Genomic DNA, 6,845 nt, shown 5'->3' with positions numbered 1-6,845 from the left:
CAGCTCTGCCTGCCAAGGGCATTCATCTACCCACAGCTCCCAAAGACAGAAGCTCCTTCTGATGAGGATATTTCAATCCAGCATGTCTAACTCACATTTTCCCACTCTCCATGTGCCAGTTCTGGTGTTACCCACCTCACCAGAGCCTTCTGCAGCACAGAACAGCTCTTGTTGTCCAGAGGAAAGTTGTCAGTGTGAGGCTGCTCAGATGGAGAAACTTCATAATTCTGGCCATGGGACCACTGAGAGAAATAAAAACTGTAAACAGCAACATGGGGCTTGCAGTATCAAACCACAAGATCAGAGACAGTGGCATCTTAAGGTTCCCACACAAAGCACTGCATTGGAATGCCTTTATTTCCATCCTACCCCAAAGCAATAAATGCGTGGTGCTGCACTTGCGCTTCTGGAGGCAATTGTGAAGCCATGCTACTGGATGCTGCAGGAAAAGACACTTGCAGTTAAAAAATTAAAAGTAAAAAAAAAACTAATACACATTCTTAGATGACTAAGAAGACTTTAAATGGATGAACATTTGGATGTAGATAGCTCAGCAACTTTAAATAGTGACACACTGCACTGCAAACATCCCTCTATTTCCTTATGTCCTTTGGCACCAACAAAATATCCCCACGACTCAACAAGCTTTCATACCACCACCATAAACCACAAAGCCAAGAAATGCAAAACAGGGGCTCCAGGCCACCCCAGGTAATCACAGATTCTGGACACAGCAACTGAGAGCAGACCATTGGCTCTGGAGGTAGTAAACTTGTCTCTGTGATGGTGCAAGAACAAATGCTCTGCTCGTCTTATATCAGGCACTGGAATAGCAATGCGCAGACTGAGGTATGTCATTTAAGAGCTGCTGACCTTCACCTTGGGCGTGGATGTTAGACACCTTACAGCCACAAGGCTGGCCTCTCTGTACCCTAACAGGGCTCCAGCACCTCACCTAGTATTGTTACTGTGCATGTTTCTGAAGTCCATTGGATGACACTGACAGAGATCGTGTGTCTGCCTGGCCATCAAGCTGTTTGAATGCTAACAACAAGGCTCTGAAGCATGCCTTCAAGGCACTGTGCACCAAGGTACCTGTGTTTTTAGCATGAGTTACTTGGGAGAAGACACTGATGCTGACATTAAGAATAGCAGCAGTCAGACTGAGAGCGCTTAAGGGGAACAGACTTATCACCAGCAGCGGTGGGGCAGAGCACACTGCTAAGGGTGCTCAGTGCTGGTTAAACTCACACTCTCAAGCTCCTGTAGTACTAAGGCAGTACTGCTGGCACCCCCAGGCAGCAGATTTCCACCCATGAAACCCATGTGCTCAAGGGGAGTTCCCCGATACCTTTCAAAGTTCTGTTAGTACTGGCTCTCCAACAACAGAGAGAAGCCATACAACAGTGTAAAGAAGACCTGTCGTTGCTCGTGCTTGTGTCTCACGAGCTGCTCCTTACTGCCATAGAAACATAGAATCATGGAATCTGTACGGTTGGAAAAGACCTCTAAGATCACCTACTGCAACTGTCAGCCCTCCCCTACCGTGCTCACTAACCATGTGCCACATCCACACAGTTGGCAACTTGAGGCCATTCCCTCTCATCCTGTCACTGCTATCTGGGAGAAGGGGCCAACCCCCACCTCACCACACCCTCCTTTCAGGAGGTTGTAGACAGTGCTAAGGTCTCCCCTGAGCCTTCTCCAGACTGAACAACCCCAGCTCCCTCAGCTGCTCCCCATCAGACTTGTGCTCCAGACCCCTCACAGCTTTGCTGCTCTTCTCTGGACATGTTCCAGGGTCTCAATGTCTTTCATGTAACGAGGGGCTTTCAGGTGAGGGGCATTTCCAGGTTCTGGAAATATTCATGCTGTTTTTCAGCACCTCAGGCAGCCTGTCCTTGTGTGTTCAGTACACACAGCCATACAGCCAATCATACCACTCCTTGCTTTATTTCTCATGCAGTTCCTTTTACGTAATGCATTATGTTCTATGTACATATGCTGATCATTTGTATTTTCCCTTTTTCCTGCATTAAATTCCTTCTCCAGCTCCATCCTTTATTCCTGACCCAAAATGACTTCCAATATCCACCATGTTGCTGGACTCAACCACCACTCCACTGTCATGTAAACTGGGCCATACAAGCCCCAGGCACCTGGAGCAGCTTTCTCCTGATCACTCGGTGTGGTTTCATCCTTTTGGGCCAAGGGCTCAGACACCACCCAGTACCCAAATGAAATCCTGTCGCAGCCTCTTCCAACATTACTTGGTATGCACTGCACTTCTGAAAATAGCTCCTGAACACATCCACTCATCACATGTCTCCTTGCTACTGCTGCATCATGTTACAGCTCCTCAGGCTTCACAACTTACCCATGCACACAGGCTCATCGTACAAGTGTCCCAGGAGGACAGGCACTCAGATTCAAGTAGAAACTCCTGTTTCTTCCCTAAGCATATGATGCTGGTTCTTTACACTTATCTTACAGATTTCTGCTCACTTGCATCCTTCCAGGGCCATTTCCTGGCCCACGGTCCTGTTTTCTGCACAGGCAGCACTCCCAGCTCCTTGCCCATGCTGAGCCTCATCAACCTGTGCTAGGCACCAGTTAAGCACAGTTCCCAAAACTGATCCCTGCAGAGTGCTGCCACCTCAGCCTCATCCTGTCCAGCCCCTCTGCTCCTGGGCAGCAGATTTTGGCTGCCTGGGTCCCCAAGTCCTTTTGGAGCCATTTACTGCAATAGAACACACACTGGTCTTCACTGAAATCAGCTTCAAGCTGGCCAGAGGCTGGGCATCATTTTTCATCACTGCCTCTAGCTTTCATCATAATCCAATTAGGAGCACATGGACGCCAGTACCAGACCCATTTAAGTTGGCTGTACTCAACATTAAGGCAGCATAATGCATCATTAAAACCCAGCAACCTTGCAACTCTTGTGGAAAAGTACCGGAGTACACAAAAAGCCAAGAATCCTCTAACACTCTGTACTCCATTTCTGACTGCTGACATCACTCACGTGGAATGGCCAGCAGCTGCTTCTCAGCTGGGTCTGGAGTGGGATGCTGGAAGGGAATGCTGGAAGGGGACAAGTCTGCTTTGTTTGTTTGGAGCTTATTGTGTAGGTAACTCACTTGTTAAAATAAAACAAAAAAATCCCTGTAGTGGTGGGGGAAGGAAATACAGACCCAGCAACAAGTAAGAAGGCCACTTGTGCCTGGTGTGTGCCTTGGGGCTGCTAACTTTAACAAGGTGGTGGCTCTGAAGGCTAAGGCCAGAAACAGCAGGCTTCTTCATGGCACCATGCTGATCTGCCCTGCCCTACCAAGGGCTTGCAGGTGCTGGGGGGTTGCTGCTGAAACACTGTAAATCTCCAAGGTAAAAAAAGAAATAAAATGCTTCCCTAGTGAGCTGAGAATTGGATTTAACAGGAAAAAGGCATTTGTCCTGATGAAATCCTCCTGGTCCAAGGAGAACAGGCCTTAAGTGCTCAGTGTGGGCCATTTCCATCTCCCTGCTGGCCATCCCTCTTGCAATGCAGCCCAGGATACTGTTGGCCTTCTGAGCTACAAGTGCACACTGCTGGCTTATGTCCATCTTTTCATCTACCACGACCCTCAAGTCCTTCTCTGCAGAGCTGCACTCAAGGAGTTCTTTTCCCAGTCTGTACATACATTTGGGGTTGCCCCGATTCAAATACAACACCTTGCACTTGGTGTTGTTGAACCTCATTAGGTTCACATGGGTCCACCTTTTGAGTTTATCAAGGTCCCTCTGGATGGCATCCCTTCCTTCTGCTCTATCAACTGCACCACTCAGCTTGGTGTCAACAGCAAAGTTGATCCAACTATATATGTCATTGATAAAGAGATTTGAGAGTACTGGTCCCAGGATGGACCCCTGGAGGGCAGTGCTTGTTACCAGCCTCCACCTGGTCCTATATAGAGCCACTGACCACAGCTCTCTGGCTGTGACCATCCAATCAATTCCTTATCCACCAAATAGTCCAGCCTTCAAATCCATATCTCTCCAATTTAGAAATAAGGATGTGGTGCAGCACCACGTCAAAGGCCATGCCACAAGTCCAGGCAGATGATATCAGTTGCTCTTCCTTTGTCCAACGATGTCACTGCTCCATTATATAAGATGCAGTTATACTTTCATTTTCTGATCAGTGTATTGATACTTTCATTTTATTCTCATAAACTTTCTATAATAAGATTTTTCTATTTTTCTCTTTCATAGAGAAAGCAAAGCACAAGGAAGTTAACTGAATAGGCTGTGGTCAAAAATGAGTCTGGACAAGCTGATATTAAAACTCAACTTCTCGTACACCTGTTCATACAACAACCATATTCTTTGCAAAACGTCCTTATTAGAGAATGATACCTTTCCCCAGTGAATCTGTGGTGACCATAGAGCAGGTGCATGGGACCTGCAGTTCCCTGAGTTAAGAACTCCACGGCTCTCTCCAGTTTCTATTGATGGATGCCCAATCTGCATGTAAAATCATGGATGCTGTATTCTGAAGCAGTGGGATACATCCCAAGTATCCATTCTCATGAAACCTCTCACAAACTGCGGTGACTCAGAAGTGCTCTCATGTAAGAGAACACCTTGCCCACGTTGCCTATTGGACTTGATATCCATCTCTCTCCATTTCTAGCAACAGACTGTATCCCCTAATACTTATTCTCCTTGAAAACTGCCATAGACTCACCCTATCTACTTAGGTATTTTACATCGGTACTCGTCCTTCATCTTTTACATTTCAGCAGCCTGTTAAATTTGACCATCAATTTAAGTGCAACCAGCCACCACCCCATGACATACATAGATCTGCAGGAAACGTAGCTTGAAGCCTTTCTAATTTTAGCTTGTTAGGAGTTTCTAACATCAGTCATCAAGGAAAATACTTTACATACTAAAGTACCACCAAAAGCTCATTTGGCTCAACTGTGGTGAACTAGAAATGATTTTTCATCCACAGTGAAATGCAGTGCACCCGCAGTCTCTGTTAGCCAACTCTGGTTGTTTTCTCCCAGTAAAAAAACAATGATACAATAACACGGACAGTATGCTTTCAAATGCATCTAATTAATTAGTTCACATATTCGTGCTACTGTGTTTCATCCTGCTGGTGTTAGAAAAGCTTATTTGTTTTCCAAGTAGCAATGAATTACTGCAGAAAGTGTTAAGCTTTTGCGAGCGGAATTAACGTTATGGCTGAAATCACAGGGCACTCCTACAGAGCAGCAGCTGGCTTTCAGCTAGTTTGTCCTTTGCATACTCACAGCCTCCTTTCGTCCAGAAGAAAAGGTGATCAGTAAATGCCAAGAAGTATTATCCCAAAGAAAGCACCAAACGTTTGTTCAGTGAGTGTAACCATACACTGTCCCATTGGCTTTGTCACCGGGCACTGAGAGTCCTGTGCCACCAGCTGAGGGCAGGTCAGTGCGTCACTCCTGTATCTGAGGCTTAGCATTCCTCACATTCCCTGCCCAGCTTGCCAGATTATACCCTCTCAAGGAGATGGTTGCCATATTTCTGCCCTAACAAGTAATTCCTGAGTATGTGAAGTTTGGTGGGTTTGTTTCAAGTCTGAAGCCTTGGGGCCCGCCTGGTGCACTGAGGATGTTCGGGTAGAGGAAAACTGGAGCACGTGGGCCATCAACTGCATGAAGTTCAGGCAACCTGGGGACGCACTGAGGCTACCACAAATGGTCAACACACTGCTCTGCTTTTATCACATGCCCCGAAGTATGGTGTCCTTTCACTCAAAACTACTGCAGCAATTCCTGGCACCTCAATTGGGCTGCCAGCCAGATGGGGAGCATTTTCCCTGGGAAGTTTTCACCTACAGGCACATAAGAACTGGATCAGTTCAGTAGCTCAACTAACCCAGTAATTGGCCTTTGAAAGTAGAAATAGGCAATGCTAATTAGGGGCAGCATGTGAATCTGTCCACTACATGCAACTTTTTCTGCTCATAATCCCCAGCAGCTGAAATTCACTGGATTAGGGATATCAGTGGGCACATCCCAGGTGGCCGTATCTACTTATGAGCTTCCTTTTTCCTGAAGTTGCCTATTGACCAATTGTTCAGCTATTGCTCATTCCCCCTCTTGCAATCTGTAAGGTTTCCATTCAAAAAGCCAGCTCCTTGATCAGAGTTAATCACAAGGTTACAGCTCCTTTAGTTGTGTAGCTATGGACTACTTTGGCAATAAGTATTTTTTATCTTCTCTTCTACAAGCAGTTACTATAACTCTCCTAGCAAGTAATTACACGAGGGAATGAAATTCAAGCTTCATCCTTCTCCAGAAACATCTCATAGAGCACAAATATGAACTAATTTTCTCTGCCTCCATGTGCGCGAAAATGTAGATGTATCCATGAAAATTGACATAGACTCTGTTGAAGCAGCTGGGACATCTCTCTTTCCTTCAAAGAAGATCACTTAAGCTTGTGGTTGGAGTCTTCTGCAGGCAGACTGCCAATAGTAGAGGCAGGTAGGTATTCAATTAACACCATCATTTTTCATATCCTACATAACTGTGTTAACCATGGTTCTATTGAGTAAGAGGTGAAGAAGAATATCTCATTTTCTCTTTTTTTTTTTGTTTTGGTATAAGCTTCTGATCACGTCTGATCTGCTTCTGCCTCTCTGATGAGAAAAGAATATACTCATGTATCTTGTACATCCCTTGGGACACAGGTGTATGCATAAACAGCACCAGAAACATTAGCAGGAGGCAAGGTGAAAACCTTTACATAATCTATAATGATCATGCTGAAGAAAACTTACTTTTAGAGATGCTAGTGCAGCTAGCTAGGGT

Source organism: Coturnix japonica, chromosome 1, assembly GCF_001577835.2.
Source record: "Coturnix japonica isolate 7356 chromosome 1, Coturnix japonica 2.1, whole genome shotgun sequence".
Lineage (NCBI taxonomy): Eukaryota > Metazoa > Chordata > Aves > Galliformes > Phasianidae > Coturnix > Coturnix japonica.
The sequence above is the reverse complement of the archived record's forward strand: the minus strand, read 5'-3'. Positions refer to the sequence as shown.